This window comes from Schistocerca serialis, chromosome 2 (assembly GCF_023864345.2).
Source record: "Schistocerca serialis cubense isolate TAMUIC-IGC-003099 chromosome 2, iqSchSeri2.2, whole genome shotgun sequence".
Classification (NCBI taxonomy): Eukaryota; Metazoa; Arthropoda; class Insecta; order Orthoptera; family Acrididae; genus Schistocerca; species Schistocerca serialis.
Window position 1 is genome coordinate 274,357,928 of NC_064639.1, and position 21,697 is coordinate 274,379,624.

A 21,697-nucleotide genomic window follows, 5' to 3' on the forward strand; every position below is an offset into this window, starting at 1 on the left:
TGTTGTTGTGGTCTTCAGTCCTGAGATTGGTTTGATGCAGCTCTCCATGCTACTCTATCCTGTGCAAGCTTCTTCATCTCCCAGTACCTACTGCAACCTACATCCTTCTGAATCTGTTTAGTGTATTCATCTCTTGGTCTCCCTCTACGATTTTTACCCTCCACGCTGCCCTCCAATACTAAATTGGTGATCCCTCGATGTCTCAGAACATGTCCTACCAACCGATCCCTTCTTTTAGTCAAGTTGTGCCACAAGCTCCTCTTCTCCCCAATTCTATTCAATACCTCATCATTAGTTATGTGATCAACCCATCTAATCTTCAGCATTCTTCTGTAGCACCACATTTCGAAAGCTTCTATTCTCTTCTTGTCTAAGCTATTTATCGTCCACGTTTCACTTCCATACATGGCTACACTCCATACAAATACTTTGAGAAACGACTTCCTGACACTTAAATCAATACTTGATGTTAACAAATTTCTCTTCTTCAGAAACGCTTTCCTTCCTATTCCCAGTCTACATTTTATATCTTCCCTACTTCGACCATCATCAGTTATTTTTCTCCCCAAATAGCAAAACTCCTTTACTACTCTAAGTGTCTCATTTCCTAATCTAATTCCCTCAGCATCACCCGACTTAATTCGACTACATTCCATTATCCTCGTTTTTATTTTGTTGGTGTTCATCTTATATTATCCTTTCAAGACACTGTCCATTCCGTTCAACTGCTCTTCCAAGTCCTTTGCTGTCTCTGACAGAATTACAGTGTCATCGGCGAACCTCAAAGTTTTTATTTCTTCTCCATGGACTTTAATACCTACTTCGAATTTTTCTTTTGTTTCCTTTACTCCTTGCTCAATTTATAGATTGAATAACATCGGGGAGAGGCTACAACCCTGTCTCATTCCCTTCCCAACCACTGCTTCCCTTTCATGTCCCTCGACTCTTATAACTGCCATCTGGTTTCTGTACAAATTGTAAATAGCCTTTCGCTCTCTGTATTTTACTCCTGCCACCTTCAGAATTTGAAAGAGAGATAAGAAAATGTAAAAACATCTCGAGTCTGGTGACTAAGGGTGGAGAACTTTTTCAAAGGCAATTTCTTGCTCTGTTTCAGTCTCAGCAGACCAGGTGTGAACAGGCTCACTGTTCTGAACCTCCCACATTATGAAATTCGTCCGGTAACATTGAGTAATCCGAGGCAGGTATATTTTATCGATTTTCAAATGTGCAGTCACGTGAACCAAACAAAAGACATTACTTTCATTTGTTTTTGTTTTACATCCATGAATTTTCGTGATCTGGAACTGACTTGATATTTCTTTCTTCTGGGTGTAATGGTCGACACATTAGTCATCAACAATCATAGAAAGATAACAGAAGTCATAGAGATTAACCTTAAGAGAGGACGAATCACTCTCTTACTGCTCTCCGCATTCAAGGGTACAATTTAATGTTGATTTTTCACCCAGGACATCGTGTTTGTGAGACAAAGGAAGTTATCAGCATGAGCAGGCATTGATGGAAGCGTGAAAATTGTTAATGCGTGTGGGGTCGTTACGGTAATTCTCCTTCAAATAGTATTTTTCTGGATTTGCGATCAAGCAGGCTATTGGTCATTTGATAGTAACTCTTGCATGGACGTTTGGGGTTTGAAAGCAATGTGTAGCTATTTGAGAAAGGAACATCTCGAAGCACTTACTGCATATAGAATGCTGGGCCCAAGAAGTTCTCCCACGGTGTGAAAACAATGCATTTCGGACGGCGGGGCAGAACAACAGCATACCTGGACAGAGGCCGGGGGCGCAAGGTAGCCCAGCCAACGCGTTATGACAGCATCGTTAAAGGCCTCTATGAACAGGGATGGCGCCCATAAAAAGTTCGTAAGTTTCCACGTTCATTGTGAACAGGGTTCTATCAGCGGATCTGTCAGGTGGTATCATATATTGGCCTGTAGAGTTTTTCTTTCTTTCTTTTTTTTTTCTTTTCTTGTTGAGACAAAATTGTACTTCTCTTGGTATAGCCAGGGCCCTGGTCAGACTCGCCATAACGTTTAGGCTGTTCAGATAATGATCTCCATTATAATGTCTTGTTCACTTTACAACTTTATGGAAACTCAAAATAACACGCTCCCTGAAGTGACCATGGGAAAAAACCAAGACAGGAGTACAATGTCTCCTCCTTTCTGTGTAGGAATTTGTGAGTCAAGGATATGTCACTTCTCCTGAAAACACAATAATATTGTTAACATTGATTAGAATTGGTTGATGAGTAGAGCAACCTCGCTGTCTGCCAACTAGACGCCACATGGGGTTGTTAATTATACATTGCATATTTGTGTTGCCAACAGGTCATGTTTTATTTCTATCATGAGGCTTAACATGTAATTTTACCAAAATTCAATTTATAAACTAGTGTCATAGCTAGTATAAAAGATGAGTCTCATATTGATAAATTAATCACCTATCAACAATTGACATAATAATAACAGCGGCATCATTTCATTAAGACTATATCAGCACTCAGGTTCATTTAGATTTGATAACTTTGATAACCTCTAATACAGGCTAAAAACAAATACAATTAACGGGCAAAATCAGTTTAGCAGACGCACGGGACAGGTAGTTAAATGGAAGGTTTACTTGTGAAAGTGATTATTGTCAGACAGGTAACTCAGAGTTGCCTGTTGCCTTCCAAAACGTACTGCAAAGCCAGTGTGGTCTAGCAGTCTTCAACTTAAGCAAACACGATTATGAAATCCCCTTCTTCGAGTGACTTTTGTCTGAAGTCAGCAACTACAGGACCACTGCGCACTTTGCTTCTTCATATTGAGATGTGTACCATCACTGATAGAGAGAGGTACTGTTAGAAGATTGCAATACCGCACTGCCGCATAACAGGTGACACTGGAAGACGCAGGATGTCCGTGGTGGACCGTTGTGCCATCAGAGTTCCCTCAGTAACCATCAGCTGTGACCTACAGTCATACCCAGTGGTTCCCCACGACTTGATGCTGTGACTGTCCAAAAGACTGAGTCGCCGCCATACCCGCCTACAATGGTCATCTGGGGTACTGCGGAACCGCGATTCATTGGTGAACACAATGTGACGCGAATCATCAGCATACAATGCTTCCCGATAATGGCGCCAATCCAAATGCAGCCGTTTGTCTGAAAGAACATGCACTGTTGACGATCCATAGCTGTGCGAAATGCATTCGTTCACTGCGAATTCTTTGACGTCAGCTGTATTAGGGTCAGATCTACTACTCAATAGTGATATATGAAAATTTGTATCAGACGGGGACTCGAACCCGGATTTCGCCCTTTTCATGTGCAGTAGCCTTAAGGGGCTCCGGAACGCCCTATACTTGCAATGTTAAAATAACGCTTATAAATTACATCTTTCCTCACAAAGTATTTGAGGTAGGAAGTTGAACTTTTTACAGATTATTTATTGGAATATGGGCTACAACTTAACACAGGGATTTTACAAAATTTTAGTTCAGTTATTAAAGATGATTTTTTTTCAATTGTAATGAAAATTCACAACATTTTTTTGCAATTTTTTATTTATATATTCAAAAATATACAGTTTTTTGGCAAAAGGCTGTGTTAAATTATGCAGAAGGTACTGTGTAACATTTACTGAAAGTTTGAAACAAATATGTTTGGAAGATCCTTAGAAAACATGTAATTGGTATGAGAAAATAAAAGTTTTGGGAATCGAGCGACAAAGATTGGATTAACTTTTTAGTGCATTCCAGGTCCATAGGATGGATTATCTTCATCCTCTGCAAACTCCTCCTCCAGCTTCCTCTTGTTCCTCCTCCTGTTTACTCTTGCTTGTATTTCTAGACTCTTTACAGCCCTGTCTACAGCCCGAAGGCGTTCCTTGTCTAAAGCAAGCATCGCTCGTTGTTGTGTTCGTAGATTTTGCTACCATTTTCTTCAGCTGCAGTTACTGCAACACTGTTCCAAAAGGTGGTCATGTATGAACACTTATCACATTTCAGTTGTATTTCACTAGCAAGTCCTACGTGCTTTATTATGGAGAGTTCCAGACCAACTTCGCTACAATGAATACATCTTACACAGTTTGAAAAAATTCCTTTGAGAGCCGACATATCAAATATTTCATTCACATCCGATTCGCCCATAAAACATTCATAGTTTTCACTCATTGAACCAAGCTTCTTCTGTGAAGTATTTTCTTTCCCACTTTGACTGCTATGGGCACTGGGCAGGTGTACTTGAGAGGTTAGATTCACTCACTTGGTTATCGTCTTTATTGTTTACAGTAATAACACATACCTTTGGCTTTCCAACATTTCTCCTTTTCCTAAAAGCCTTCAGAGGATTTCTAATAACTTTACTTTTACTCATTATTATACTTCAACAAAACAGAGACTCAAGAAACAGAATTAATTACGAATATTTTCGAGATAACGACAGAGTAAATAAACATGAAACAATCGACAATCACACCAGCGATATATATTGAACCATCACAGGTTAGCCACAACACATACTTTATCTCACATCACTAAAATGTACCTGATGAGCACGGACGTTAATAATAACACCATTTGACAGCAGTTTAACAGCGCCACAGTGGGTCACGCCCATGTAGAACACATTTCAAAAAAAATTTAAAAATAGTTGTAGTCTTCGGAATTGAATAAATTATATATCTATTAAAAGGTAATAGTCTGCAGATTCAGAAAACGCAAAAAAGTAAAAATTGAACTTCTCATGATTTTGAGCCTTTCCGGAGCCCCTTAACCACTTTGGTTATTGTTAACTAGAATAACTCAGACATCCATATGTCACACAATGTACATCCTTATACCTTATTCCACTAAATTCATCATCTTAAGCTTGCAACATTACTTGCTACAGAAGGAATGAGAAATGAGGAATAGAAACTAATGTTGTTACCGTCGTGTGTGGTCCTAGGTTTGTTGTACTTACATGCATGTCTGAAAGAACAGACACTGTTAGTGTGTTATGATCCAAGGATGTAGACAGTGTGAAATACAGAAGTTTGTGTCAGTCCAGCAGTTGTACATAAGTAGCCAAAGAGGCTAAGAATATCGATCGCAATGAGTGGGAAACCAGAATTCAAGTCCCAATCAGACACAAATTTTCATATGTCACTATTGGGCAGTAGATCTGTGCTCAATATGCTGATGTCAAGAAATCCGCAATCAGCGAACAGATTTCGAAGCAGCCATTGGTGAACGGCAGAGAGTGCACGGGCCCGTAATTCCAAAGTGTATGTCCTGCTTCATAGTCTCCGACCAATCGTGCGGGATGATACATACTGCTGCAAGAAGTCAACTACCTATTCTGGGATGACAGGCGCAGATTTGAAAGGTTTCAGAGTGTTTGGGGTGCAATACGGTCATCTTCCACTGCCATGGCCAGGAGGGTCGACTGTGACCTTGACGGTGAGTGTGACTGCACTGACGTTCGCGCTCTGTCGGACACCGGGCCACTGTCACATGCGAATACATCTGAATACTGCACAATTCGACGAGCTGACCTAATGAAGACCCACAATGAGGCCCTTTAAAACGCTGTAGCGTGCTGATAACGCTTTCTCAAACAAGTACGCGGTATCTCTGTGTACTTCACAGTGTTCACTCAAGATCTGACGCCGTTCACACCTCTGATACACCGCATAGGCCCTGATAATAGCCTCAAAACCGAACAACACTAATGCATTCTGGTGGTCATTCTACGTGTCACAGATAACTGCGCCGGCCGGTGTGACCGAGAGGTTCTAGGCGCTTCATTCTGGAACCGCGCGACCGCTACGGTCGCAGGTTCGAATCCTGCCTCGAGCATGGATGTGTGAGATGTCCTTAGGTTAGTTAGGTTTAAGTAGTTTTAAGTTCTAGGAGACTGATGACCTCAGCTGTTAAGTCCCATAGTGCTCAGAGCCATTTTTGAATAGATAACTGCGATTCTAATCATCTACATAGCTGCCGATGGTGTGCACGTGTACGAAGTTACCTTGACATCCGACACTGTCATCTGGGTGTTTCACTTCTTCTGACAAGTAGCGTATTTCCGGAACCGAATAAGATATCAAAGGGATCGGTTGGTGGCGTATATTCGGAGGCATCAAGGGATCACCAATTTAGTATTGGAGGGCAGCTTGGAGGGTAAAAATCGGAGAGGGAGACCAAGAGATGAATACACTAAACAGATTCAGAACGATGTAGGTTGCAGTAGGTACTGGGAGATGAAGAAGCTTGCACAGGCTAGAGTAGCATGGAGAGCTGCATCAAACCAGTCTCTGGACTGAAGACCACAACAACAACAATTCCATTGTCGCTCTCAAGGAGATCAGACGACAATCGGAGTTATGTAATTTTTTGTACTTATGGCCTGCGAACATCAGAAGTCAAATATCAGTATCCCGAAGTAGTTCGATACAACCCTAAGAAATTCAGGAGAAAATCGACTTTCAAGTTTTCTTAGAGTCTTTATCATCGTGAAGTAAGGTCTGTTGTTTGACAGGCAGTGTTACTTTATGTTAGAATGCTAACATAGCATATGAATGGTCCAGTTTGGTCCGTCGCTGGGGTCAATATTTAAACAAATTTCAAGTTTTATGGTATTTTCCGTGAAGTTTCCATGCGATTCCAAATGACATTGGAAAGCGTCGGTTTGTTTCACGTTATATTCAATACTATTTTTAAACCGAATTTTCCGTGCCCCTTCGATAGAGCGGTCCCAAATTAGTCTGCTTCGATGTTAGTTTCATCGATATGTAGTAACAGGTACAGTAAAACACGAGCAATGGACAGAAATCCACTATCGACCCAACTGTCCTGCGTGCTGGGCAGTAGCAGTCTGCACAGGCCAGGGCAGTGCTGTTGATTCTGGAGTACAGGTTTTTCTACTCGTTTTACTGCCCTCTTAATACATAACGAAAAACCAGATATCGTATTGGACTAATTTGTGGTCACTCTACCTGAAGGACATGTAAAATTCCGATTTAAAAATAATTTTGTTTGTAGCGGGCAACAAAAGGGCGACACTGATTAATGTGTGAAAGACCCCATAAGCACTGTTTGTCTGGGCCGACATTAGCTACACAATGCAAAAATGCAGATATCTGCCGAAACAAGGGAGGAAACGCGTCTGACAATTGTTAGAGTCAATCTGGCTGTATCTATACACTACTGGCCATTAACATTGCTGCACCAAGAAAAAATGCAGATGATAAACGGGTATTCATTGGACAAATATATTATACTAGAACTGACATGTGATTACATTTTCATGCAATTTGGGTTCATAGATCCTGAGAAATCAGTACACAGAACATCCACCTCTGGCCGTAATAACGGCCTTCATACGCCTGGGCATTGAGTCAAACAGAGCTTGGATGGCATGTGCAGGTACAGCTGCCCATGCAGCTTCAGCACCATACCACAGTTCATCAAGAATAGTGACTGGCGTATTGTGACGGGCCAGTTGCTCGGCCACCATTGACCAGAAGTTTTCAATAGGTGAGAGATCTGGAGAATGTGCTGGCCAGGGCAGCAGTCGAACATTTTCTGTATCCAGAAAGGCCCGTACAGGACCTGCAACATGCGGTCGTGCATTATCCTGCTGAAACGTAGGGTTTCACAGGGATCGAATGAAGGGTACAGCCACGGGTCGTAACACATCTGAAATGTAACGTGCACTGTTCAAAGTGCCATCAATGCGAACAAGAGGTGACCGAGACGTGTAACCAATGGCACCCCATACCATCACGCCGGTTGATACCCCAGGTTGGCGATAACGAATACACGCTTCCAATGTGCGTTCACCGCGATGTCGCCAAACACGGATGCGACCATCATGATGCTGTAAACAAAACCTGGATTCACACGAAAAAATAACGTTTTGCCATTCGTGCACCCAGGTTCGTCGTTGAGTACACCATCACAGGCACTCCTGTCTGTGATGCAGCGTCAAGGGTAACCGCATCCGTGGTCTCCGAGCTGATTGTCCATGCTGCTGCAAACGTCGTCGAACTGTTCGTGCAGATGGTTGTTGTCTTGCAAACGTCCCCATCTGTTGACTCAGGGATCGAGACGTGGCTGCACGATCCGTTACAGCCACGCGGATAAGATCCCTGTCATCTCGACTGCTAGTGATACGATGCCGTTGAGTTCCAGCACGGCGTTCCGTATTACCCTCCTGAACCCACCGATTCCATATTCTGCTAACAGTCGTTGGATCTCGACCGACGCGAGCAGCAATGTCGCGATACGATAAACCGCAATCGCAATAGGGTACAGTCCGACCTTTATCAAAGTCGGAAACAAGGCATCACAACAACGTTTCACCAGGCAACGCCGGTCAACTGCTGTTTGTGTATGAGAAATCGGTCGGAAACTTTCCTCATGTCAGCACGTTGTAGGTGTCGCCACCGGCGCCAACCTTGTGTGAATGCTTTGAAAATCTAATCATCTTCCTGTCGGTTAAATTTCGCGTCTGTAGCACGTCATATTCGTGGTGTAGCAATTTTAATGGCCAGTAGTGTAGTTGAAAAAATAAAGGATTGGAGAGTTCACTTTATTCTGGAGCATACATTAGGAAGTTTCAACAGCCCAATTGAACGCAAAATTGAAACCAGAGTGTAAATGAAATAGAAAGACAAGTACAATATGGTTGACTAAATGGTACTGATGCGATCGGTCATTAATTCCCTCCTATTGACATTTTAATGCGTATGTTTCGAGTATAATCTTCTGAAAAGTAATAATTAGTTTGTCACAAATTCTCTTCACTGCAAAGTAAAACTATAATAGCTGGGAGACAATTAGTTTAGCCATTTCTTACCTTTGTTACACGTAGCATTTTATCCTCTACATATAATAAGTGTATAACGGTTAAGTATATTTTAAGAAGAACGTAATGTTATGAAGGTGATTGTATTTTTGTCGTCTTTTGACGGAGTACGTTTAATACGGTACAATATTTACGAAACCATATTTTCTTGAAAAGTTTTTGAAGCGGAATATTTAAGACACATAGCATATAAGCAATTGATTTGAGAAACTTAATTTTAGACGGTATTGTGTCAGTACATCGAGAAACGTTTTTCACCATATTTCTTTTCTTTGCTGTCATTATGTGTTCCAAGATCAAGAACGGTTTCCTTGCAAGACGTCGATAGTTTACGTTTATAAATGTTTGCGTGTTCTACAAACGTAATATGTTACAATAATTTCACCCACCTCATTTTCTGAGTATATAGACAGAACGACTATAAAAGTTACTGCAGCTACTACATAAGAAATCATTTTGTTCTAACATTCCATGAGGTGCTTGGAGCACAAGACCTATAAAATTTAAGGGACGCTCTCATGCTGTTCTAGTAAATAATCCTCATTTTAATGAACTTGATAAACTTTGGCTCTGAGCACTATGGGACTTAACATCTGTGGTCATCAGTCCCCTAGAACTTAGAACAACTTAAACCTAACTAACCTAAGGACATCACACACATCCATGCCCGAGGCAGGATTCGAACCTGCGACCGTAGCGGTCACGCGGTTCCAGACTGAGGCGCCTTTAACCGCACGGCCACACCGGCCGGCGATAAACTTTAATTTGTGTGTGATATCCCTGAACATAGGACGGGATGGGAAAGCAAGGCCTGGAAGGGCAGACCCACAGTTGCCATCAATTGTCATTTTCAAACTCATACTTATTTCAATTAATAAACATAGTAGTTTAACAAAGTTCATGAACAGTATGTGCCAATTCGAGTAGGCTCTGGACTTAAACACTTAAGATTAACCAATAATTAAAACCAATGGCACCATAATGGAATTAACTTTTTTTGATGATTTAAAATGAATTATCAAATTACACTTGCCCTTGAGACTTACCTTACAGTTGATATTTAATGACAGATAAATAAAAATTTTTTGTAAATTATATTCCACAACCCATCAACAGTCTGTGCGCCTCGATACCTGAGTGGTCAGCATGGCTGAATGGTGTGCAAAGGGGCCCGGGTTCGATTCCCGACTGCCTCAGAAATTTTCTCCGGTCAGGGACTGAGTGTTATGTCGTCTTCATCATCGTATCATCCCCATCGACACGCAAGTCCCCACAACGGTGTCACCTAAACAGACTTGTACCAGGCGACAGGTGTACGTGACGGGAGGCTCTAGACATACGTCATTTCATTTCATTTCATCAACGGACAATCTTGACATTAGTGTGGAATAACAGACAAAGTGTCTTCAGTAATGAAACAATATCAAAACTACTTGTTCTTCTTCTTCTTTTGCGTGTACCTTTGTCCGCAGTTTTCGCAGAGTCGGCATGATCACAACGGATTTGGCACTGTTAGTTTAATGGGGTGGCCGGATGCTCTTCCTGCCGCCACCCGATACCCCCGGGATGGAATCAGAGTACCCCAGCTATCTGCATCGAGTCTAAACCATGAAATAGTGCGAGCGTGTTTCAGATGTCTGCGAGTCGTGTGAGTGAGGCGGGATGTGGGGACCGGCCCGGTATTCAGCTAGTGGGATGTGGAAAACCGCCTAAAAACCACATGTAGGCTGGCCGACATACCGGCTCACGTCGGTAATCCGCCGGGCGGATTCGAAATGGCTCTGAGCACTATGGGACTTAACATCTGAGGTCCTCGGTCCCCTAGAACTTAGAACTACTTAAACCTAACTAACCTAAGGACATCACACACATTCATGCTTGAGGCAGGATTCGAACCTGCGACCGTAGACGTTGCGTGGTTCCAGACTGAAGCGCCTAGAGCCGCTCGGCCACCAGGGCCGGTGCGGTTTCGATCCGGGGCCGGCGCGCCTACCCCAGTCCAGGGAGCGGCGCATCAGCGCTCTCGGATAGTGACGTTATACTAAAGCATTAATTACAAAAGTCAGGCCTTTAAAAATACCCTTCACATTAAGTGAAAATTTTATACGCAAGACACTGTAGGAAACTTGTTCTATATGGCTCACTAGTAATTAGAGTGAAATAAGGATAACTGACTGAATTTAAAGAGCACAAGAACGTGAAAACATGACGTCTACATACACAGGCAGGCGTTCAAACAGTAACCTTTAGGCGGGAAAGAGAAAGGCTGATAAAAATCAAACCAACCGACACCGCAAACACCGCGGCTCACACTAAGAGGCCTCCTAGTATCTCTCCTTAGCAACGTAAACAGAGATTGTAGTTTTGTTCGCATTGAGAAATAATTTAAAAATATAGTTGTATTACACACAGTTGAACTATAGGGGGAGCCGTGTCCATTATCGACAAGCTGTTACACAAAGGTTTCGTTTGTATGGGACCAGAATAGCGGCTTTTGCGGCCGTCCTGAGCGGACACGCTGTGGCGCTTCTGTCTGGATGCTACGACTTTCTATTCAGTCTCTGCGTTACAGTGTTGTGTAAAAATGTGATTGTGGTGATGCAGCATTTTAGTTTGATTTTTTTCTCGAGCTGTTAACTCCTGAAATTGCAACCACGTTTCCCAGAAAGCTTACCCTAAGATTTGGATTTGACAAAGTAACCCGTAATTTTCAGCGAAGTTCACTGGAAATTCATGAACGGATCGTTGACGTTATCGGCATTACTTCGGATCAGAAGCACACTGCTTATTACGACTTGGAGCAATACTGTTTTTTTGTGAGGCTGCTTTCCCCGTTGGTGCTGGAACGGATTCTGCAGAAATTTGAAGGAAAAGCTGAATTCCGTCATTGCGATAAGTCGGTGAGCACAGTTACCATTTCAAATGCTGATGTTGATTATAAATAAGTCAGCGTATTTAATTTGCCCCCTGTGGTAGAAAACTGCTACTTAAGGGGTGTAGGACGTCAAACTGGACGACTTGGAACAGGAGAGGCACCACAGGACATTTTAATTTCCACTGCCTATACTTTTACAAATAAATTTATAAAACTTTGTCAGCATGACCAGGAAGGGTTCAGGATTCACGCTCACGGCAGTGGAAGTTGAAAAATATAACAAAATATATTATTTTACATGTGAAATATCATTTTGTCACTTACTATTGGCTGCATTCGTTGCTGTAGGTACACTTTTCTTCATATAAGGGAGATTCTTGATGAATTTTGCACAGCATACAAACCATACTTACAGGCGTATGAAACTCTAGAATTTTCCAAATCTATTAAAAACTGTGCTAAAAATTGAGATAATTAACCATAAAATTTGAGTTTTTTCTAAACATGAAGTTTAAAATGTAACAGCTCATTCATTTTTTCATTACTTAAATAAATTCTAGAGTTTCATACACGTTAAGTATGGTTTGTATGCTGTGCAAAATTCATCGCAGAATCTCTTACTTGTGAAGAAAAGTGTACCTATAGCAACAAATGCAGCCAATAGTAAGTGAAAAAAATGATGACATTTCATACGTAAAAAAATTTATTTTGTTATACTTTTAAACTTACATTGCTATTAACTTGAATCCTGAATCCTTCCTGGTAGTGTTGACAAAGTTTTATGAATTAATTTGTAACAGTATAGACAGTGGAAATTAAAATGTCGTGTGGTGCCTCTCCTGCCCCAAGTCAGCCTGTTTGACGTCCTACCCCCCTTGAAAGACATATTATCTAAATATGGAGACATCAAAAAAATGTGGAGGCCAGGCCACAAAATACTCTTGAAGCATTTCGCCTTTAGTTAGGAAAGACACTAGACAATCCGGCTGCGAAAGGTAGTACAGCCACTAACAAGAGACGTCGAACTTGTGACGGTAATAGCACAGATGAAGAGGAAATCAATCTGCAACTGAATGCTGTAGGTGACATTCAGAAAACAGTACTGGAAACTACTGTTCCAGACAATATTGTCAGCATAGATTCAAACGTCGAGTCAAGTATATCAGTTGACAAATCGAGTACGCCACCATCAACCGAACAGGCTGAAGTGAAGTCACAGTCACATTCTGAAAGAATATAAAAGCAAATTTAATAAGTCCGAAACGTAAGGAAGTGGAGAGACTTAAGATAAAATCCAAAGAAAAGTCAGTCACTGAAGATGAGACTGCTGCTTTGTACCACCTTGTCAGACACGCCAAGAATAGAAGAACTAGTTTCATGGATGAACTTCAAATCGATGATGGTACCACAATCACCACCCAGAAGGAAATAATTTAAGAGATCTCAACGTACTATGAACGTATGTAAGCGTCAGGGGAAACAAGCGAAGAAGAATACGATGAGCTCTTTGGTACATATCTTCCACGAATATTGCGAGATGATGACGAGAACCTTTCTTCTTACATCATCAAGGAAGATGTATTGGAAATCGTGCGCAACTCCCCCGCTAGGAAATCTCCAGGACCTGACGAACTGCACATTGGATTCTATAAACGATTTGGACCCTAATAGGAGAAAATTTCACAGAAATTGTCAATGAAGTCTTACAAGGAAAGCTAGTGCCTGCAGAGTTCAAACAATGCAAAATCGTGTTGATCCCGAAGAACAGAAGCTGCAACAAATTTCGCTTTTAAATTCGGATTATAAAATTATAGCTCGAGTAAATAACAAACACCTTACACCATGCACCGCTGACATCACAGACCAACAGCAGACTTGTGCTTTTAGAAGGACGATTTTACAAACTGGGGCTTTGTATCGCGATGTCATTGCGATAATGCAGGCACGTAAAATAAAATGGAGACTGATTTCCATAGACTTCCGTAAGGCATTTGATCAAATTAATCACAAATACCTGATAGAGACAATGCGCCGAATGGACGTCCTGCCAAAAACCATCGACATCATCAAAACATGGCAATGGGTGTTACTGCACAAATCTCGGTTAACTGTCAACTGACAAAACAAATTGAAATAAAAAGGGGCGTTACCCAAGGAAGCTCCTTATCCGTGCTCCTGTTCGTTACATCGCTGGAACCTTTCCTGAGACAGCTACAGCACAGACTGACACGCATTAGCATTCAAGGAAGAAATACCATGGTAGGCGCTTACGCGGACGATGTAGGCGTAATCATCAGAGACCAAGCAGATGTGACACAACTAGTGATGGTACTTGTAAAATATTGTTCCTCACCAGGTGAGTGGGTAAATGAAAACAAATATAAATTTCTGAATATAAAGCGGCTTGCTAACTTGCGCATTGAGTGGGCGAATCATGTTAATAAACACAAAGCTCTTGGAATAGTATTGAGAACTTCCCTTTCAAAAATGATAGCAATAAATTGGCGGGAGGTGGCAAGAAAAATCAAGGGAGCTTTCATTGAAAACTGTCAACGTAGCATACACCAGTTCCAGAGAATACTGTTTATCGACACGTATATTTTATCCAAGGCCGACTGCATAGCGTAGGTTCTTCCCATTCCATCACTGATGGCGAGGACGATCATATCCACCTTAGCAAAGTTTTTGTGGAAGGGGAATTGTTTCGAGTGCCGGTGAAGACAGCAGTTTTGAATCTAAGCAATGGAGGAATGGGACTAACCGACATCAAGTCTACAGCGATGGCACTGTATGACAAACGAACATGGAGGATAATGTGTAACGATGCAGGGTGCATTACAGAAAAACTATACGACACTGTCAGGCCAGGAAGTGTAGAACCTCCGATAAATATACAAAAAATAAGTTTTAAACTAAAACATATTAGGGATTATTATCTTGAGCTAAGCTGTCGCAGCGAAAAGCTTTTAAACTCCAAAAACGTTACAGCAAAGGCGATTTTAGCTGAAAGACGGAAACATGAAAGGAAAAATAACATAGAAACTAAATATGCTGGAATAGCATGGAATGTGGTCTGGAAAAACATAAATAGTGATGTTCCTTCGTCTGACGTGAGAACAGCGTGGTACAAGGTAGTCAATAACATCATCAGCACTAATGAGCGTCTCTTTGCCATCGGTTTAAGTGACACTAACCTCTGCAGCAAATGCAACCTCGTTGATGGTGTGCCTCATCGTTACACATGTGGAGATCGGATTATCAGCTAGAGGTGGACCAGGGAGAATATTGCTCAAATAACAAGAACTTCAGCAAACAATGTACCGATTAACATATTCTTCAGACCAGATGAAAATTACTACCCTCAGGCAAAAAGTAACGCAGTGATTTGGTTAATGGGCAAATATACAAGTTACATTTTTAACAATATTGGGAGCGATGAACATATTGAATACAAGATGTATATGGAAAATGAATTCGAGAAAACACTTAAGTATCAGAATCACAATAAGAAATATGGTAACATGCTCCGAAGTGTCTTCAACAGAATGGGTATAAGTTAGGAACACGTGGATTCCTCGTGGAAAGGGGATGGATTGGGTCACTTTCCAGACCCCAACCTCACCTGCAAGTTATACATGAAAAATAAATCAGTAGTACAGCAGATATAAGAATATGACAACAGACATCTGGTGCCTGTTATAAAGGAAGATCTTGAACTCCTTAAGGATGAGTTTAGAAGGCTGGAACTGACGAAAAATAACAAGGCAGTGAAGGACTTCGCGATGTCTCTGTTCGGGACTGCTCCTCTTTCCACGTAACTTACCCTGAAAGGAACACACATCAAGGATGTGCTGAATGATTGATTCGGGCCTGGAAAATGATGATGAGCAACCTCAGGACGCAGAAGAAGAAAATGTGCATGCTGAACTGCCACCAGTTGAAGGTGACAGTGAAGATGTTAAATGTGTGCTACTGCTAAAGATTGAATATCATTCCTCATTCTATGAATGCTGTAATTTATGACTGCAATTATCTGTCACCTTATTTATGTCATTTAATTGTAAGCTAGCCATTATTGCTACTGTTTTTGTGAAATTAAAAAAAAAAAGAAAAAGAAAGGCCTCCTGCTAGCGCCAGGCACGCGAGGGTCCGAACTACAGGAACACTATTTAGCAAAAGCTGTCGACAAGAATATCATAGTCTAAACACAAATAAATTAAGCCAAGATAACTAAAGCCTCTTCTAACGTTACTTGCCAAAAGACGCCTTTAGAAGCTAATGCTAAGAAACAAGAAAATTATTCAGTCACCTACGCATCTACAAATGCCTTTATACGTTTTAACGCAAGAACGAGTTTAAAACAAGAAAAATTTATAACACCATTTGTTAATGTTCCTTACTGATCAAAGCTAGCTCGAGCTAGACCAAACGAAGTGAACAAATTAAAGTGCAGAAAACATATTTTAAATGTATGGCGTTACCAATATACACTCCTGGAAATTGAAATAAGAACACCGTGAATTCATTGTCCCAGGAAGGGGAAACTTTATTGACACATTCCTGGGGTCAGATACATCACATGATCACACTGACAGAACCACAGGCACATAGACACAGGCAACAGAGCATGCACAATGTCGGCACTAGTACAGTGTATATCCACCTTTCGCAGCAATGCAGGCTGCTATTCTCCCATGAAGACGATCGTAGAGATGCTGGATGTAGTCCTGTGGAACGGCTTGCCATGCCATTTCCACCTGGCGCCTCAGTAGGACCAGCGTTCGTGCTGGACGTGCAGACCACGTGAGACGACGCTTCATCCAGTCCCAAACGTGCTCAATGGGGGACAGATCCGGAGATCTTGCTGGCCAGGGTAGTTGACTTACACCTTCTAGAGCACGTTGGGTGGCACGGGATACATGCGGACGTGCATTGTCCTGTTGGAACAGCAAGTTCCCTTGCCGGTCTAGGAATGGTAGAACGATGGGTTTGATGACGGTTTGGATGTACCGTGCACTATTCAGTGTCCCCTCGACGATCACCAGTGGTGTACGGCCAGTGTAGGAGATCGCTCCCCACACCATGATGCCGGGTGTTGGCCCTGTGTGCCTCAGTCGTATGCAGTCCTGATTGTGGCGCTCACCTGCACGGCGCCAAACACGCATACGACCATCATTGGCACCAAGGCAGAAGCGACTCTCATCGCTGAAGACGACACGTCTCCATTCGTCCCTCCATTCACGCCTGTCGCGACACCACTGGAGGCGGGCTGCACGATGTTGGGGCGTGAGCGGAAGACGGCCTAACGGTGTGCGGGACCGTAGCCCAGCTTCATGGAGACGGTTGCGAATGGTCCTCGCCGATACCCCAGGAGCAACAGTGTCCCTAATTTGCTGGGAAGTGGCGGTGCGGTCCCCTACGGCACTGCGTAGGATCCTACGGTCTTGGCGTGCATCCGTGCGTCGCTGCGGTCCGGTCCCAGGTCGACAGGCACGTGCACCTTCCGCCGACCACTGGCGACAACATCGATGTACTGTGGAGACCTCACGCCCCACGTGTTGAACAATTCGGCGGTACGTCCACCTGGCCTCCCGCATGCCCACTATACGCCCTCGCTCAAAGTCCGTCAACTGGACATACGGTTCACGTCCACGCTGTCGCGGCATGTTACCAGTGTTAAAGACTGCGATGGAGCTCCGTATGCCACGGCAAACTGGCTGACACTGACGGCGGCGGTGCACAAATGCTGCGCAGCTAGCGCCATTCGACGGCCAACACCGCGGTTCCTGGTGTGTCCGCTGTGCCGTGCGTGTGATCATTGCTTGTACAGCCCTCTCGCAGTGTCCGGAGCAAGTATGGTGGGTCTGACACACCGGTGTCAATGTGTTCTTTTTTCCATTTCCAGGAGTGTAGATCCGGCAGAGGGCCGTTAGTGCATTCAGTGTCTTAGAAGATACATAAGCCTTACACGTCTGTAACTGATGATATTTAGCATAACCTTTTAGCCACCAAGAAATACATCGAAGTCTTAAGCTTGCACAATAGGGTCTGAAGTAATCCAAACACATATTTACAATAGCCTCTAAAATCACATAATTTTATTTTAAGAAAAATACACATCTGAACAAAATAATAAATTAGATGTAACAAATTTTAAAATTATCCGTAAGTACTAATATATCTTCCGATTTTAAGTCAGAACTTGGCCCCAAAATCTCATTATTCCCGCAATAACACATGGTAAACTGCGTACAGAGTGCGTCATAATTAATGGTGTAAACGCATTCAGTTGTTAGTACACGATACTAGAAGCAAAAAAGTCTCAGTAAAACATAGGGTCGAAAATCATACCTTAAGAGCTACGAGCAATTTTTCATCTTCGATATTGTGAAATAAATCTCTTCTACTGCAAGTTATTTGCTTTCCATATTTTGGGAAGTGGTAGTATTGACCAAAACAAGAAAAAAGGTCCAGTAAACACGTGATCTAAAATGCATTCCTTAAGAGCTATGAGCAGTTGTTCAACTTTGCTACTTTGAAACACAACTCTTCTAATGATCAAGTGCTCGTAACTTTTAGGGTATGCGTTTTAGAGCACATGTTTGCTGGACATTTTTTTCTTATTTTGGTCAATACTACCGTTTCCCAAAATATGGAAAGCAAAGAACTTGCAGTAGAAAAGATTTGTTCCACAGTATCGAAGATGAAAAATTGCCCGTAGATCTTAAGGAACGCTTTTTCGACGCCATGTTTACTGAGACTTTCCTACTTCTAGTACCGTGTACTTTCAACTGTATGCGTTTAAGCCATTAATTATCATACACCCTGTATACACCAATGCACTCTGAAGAAACCGTATGGTAACTGCTCCATCAAACTGAACTGCAAAAAATCACAGAGTGTCATGCAAGGCACGAACCGAGTAAGCAGTCAGGTAAATAATACCGACCGTTGCACAAGAAGTGCTGTCCAGTCCAAACAATTAAAATTCCAGTCAACGAACGGAAGGCCAAATTCGCAATTACGGCACTCCACTACAATCGGAGGCGGCTCCCAACACCAACAACGGCGACGATTCCTCCAAGTCATTTTATGGCTCTTCGGCCCGCAGATCGTTTTGAAAACTGGCCACTGTCAGACAGTGTCGTACCCCAGAACTCGGACCTTACTAACTCCCGGCGGGCGAGCAGCGCTTTCCTTCACGTGCTCAACGATAAGTACACTTTTTAGTGTACACTACAATCACACCACCTATTGAGATGCCAGTAAATCAGACAAATAAACGAGCTAAAGAGTGGTCACAAGCCGGCAAGGCTCAGTATGAAAATCACTTTTTAATGTTCCCTGCCATTCTAGGTTAGTTGTACAAGTACTGAAATACTCAGATACCGTTTTCATCAAGTGAATTCAGTTTAACGGTAAAGAATGTTATGAGATTTGTATTAATTATCTGTTTCTTTCATCCAGGAGTCTGCTCTGTGCATATTAGTGCCCTTGGAGACTTTCTTACTTCAGACCATATTAAACTGCACGAAGCTGATGACATTTTTCTTTACGCACTTGTTACTTTAAGGCATTAGTTATCAGATTTCACGAGCCGGACTAATCATAAACTTCCTATTAACACTCTTTGCTTACATTGCTGGTAACATCTTCTGCCACAGTCAAATCTACTTTAAGATTAAGTTAAACTACCTTTTACTTAACTTTATTTGAGAAAATAGTTTAATGTATAATTAGTGTATGATTAGAGGTTGTTCACTTGTCGTGAACTACTAAAGACACTGTGTTTTAAATCAAACTGAAACTTTTTCCACAATTAATGATGCCACTACAAACTACGCCACACAGCATCAGCCCTTAATTTTTATATTTTGTTACCAGAATCACTACTTTCATTTTTCTCTTTAGAAGACAATACACAAAACTCACAAATTTTCTGAGGATTGTGGCTACCGTTGTAGAAAACAGTTATTTAACGTTCACTTCATTTTTCAGATACGACAATGGCTCCCCCGACTCTTTTGCGACCATCCAATGAGTCCTCCATGTCGTCTGGTACGTCTGGTGGCTGGTATCATCGGAGTTGACCTGGAAGTAGTGGATGTAAAGGACTCTGGTATTGACGTGAAGTCGACCGATATGTTGGAGGTTATATTTATAGAGTGCAAAAATATTTTTACATACCTTGAGACACGAGACACTGTATAAAAGCAAACTTTTTATTTTCTTTAGATGAGAAAGTAAGTACTGGGAAGCTTTGTGAGCCTGTACATGCTATCACCTTGTGACACCAGTGATCTCCTTTCTGTGCAGCCATGAGAGGTGTGTTCGAGATGTGTAGAGTCAGTGGACGATTTCGTGGTGTCCATTGTCTTGAGTTTTAAAGTTTATCACTGAAACAGTAGGAATCTTTGCTAAAGTTCAACAGTTCCTTGATAACAGATTCAATTTCGTTTGGGACATTGAGAGTGGAAATACCAGGTCATTGCCATTGTAACAATGGATTTGTAGTAAGAAAGTGTCTCGAAGGGTAATTGGCTAGGTGTTAGACTAAACGTCTCTGGTTCAACATAAAGACAGCAGTCGGATTTTTTCTGTCTTCTTTAGCATATGACAATGATATGTGTACATGAAAAATGCCAAATTGCCCGTGGTTTGAGTCTGCGTAAGTCAGTTCGAAGGCAAGGGCATACCAACTACAACAGGACGTTCCCCAGTTAAGTACTGCCTCAACCTTTAGGTTGTTAACAGTATAACTTACTTATTCCAAATACTTTCTGTCACAATAACAATCTCTCACTTCCACTTTTTAACTACAGTTGTTTATAAACATGTATTTTTAATTACTAGAAGTTTGAAAATGTAGTTTTTATTTCTCTATGTATGTACATTCTGAACAGCAGTGGTGAGAGTTCACATTCTTGCATTATTCCTTTCCTTATCATTTCATTCATTTTGTGTTAGTATAGAATTGCTGTTTGATTTTTATATGAATGGTGACTTCGTCTTTGGTCTCTATAACATACTTTAAGGTTTTTTGAGGACTCTAAACGGAACACACGGTTTTTCGATATCAATGAAAGGGATTAGTAGTTCTCTGTACGTACTTGGCATATTCTCGTGTACTGTTGTAACAGTTCCTCTTTTTTCTATGTGTCTTCTAAACATGAGCTAGCCATCTAGCAGCTGTTTCTCTCTGAATAGTATATAATGATATTTAGTTAATACTTTGGGGCGTATAATAAGATGTTCAATGTAGGGTAGCCCCAAAGTTCTTTTAGCTTCTTTGTCGTAGGGTTTGTTATCAGGATAGTTTTCTCACAGAATTTGGTAGCTTTCCTGATTTGTATACGTCGTTTTCCAGTAAGTATAAGGCTTTTGCCTTATCTCCTACGCCGCGCGTGGTAGCCGTGCGGTCCCAGGTGCCTAGCCATGGTTCGAGCGACTCTCGCCGACAGAGGTTCGAGTCGTCCTTGGGCATGGGTATGCGTGTTGTCCTTAGTGTAAGTTAGTTTAAGAGTCGTGTAAGTCTAGGGACCGATGACCTCAGCAGTTTGGTCCCATAGAACTTACCACAAATTTCCAATTTCCTTATCTCCTAACGCTTGCAGAAGTTCACCTGAAAATTGGCACTTCCCTAAAGCTTTCCGTCGATTAAGCTTCCCTCGAGCTTTGTTGATTTTCAAAGTATTACCGGTCTCTCAGTTCATCTCCTTATTCAGTTTCTTTTTCCTGCCTTTGGAATTCCCGACACGGCAGTCCTTCATATATTTCCTCTTACGGTCGTTCCATCTAAGAACTATGTAGTTTTCTTCCGTTAAGACCGCTTCTACTTTGTCTTCTGTACTCTACGTAGTCTGTTACGCTTTACCAAACTATTTACTTATTTCTGTGATAGCGTTGCTTTTTAAATTTTATCTATACATTTATTCTCAAGTCATCTGACTCTTTTGCCGTT

The 21,697-nt window shown here is 41.8% G+C and overlaps 1 pseudogene; it reads left to right on the forward strand.

The window, feature by feature from the left end:
- The first annotated feature begins 19,742 nt into the window (after positions 1-19,742).
- Positions 19,743-21,697, forward strand: part of LOC126455897 (glutathione S-transferase 1-like) — a 32,583-nt pseudogene continuing 30,628 nt past the window's right edge.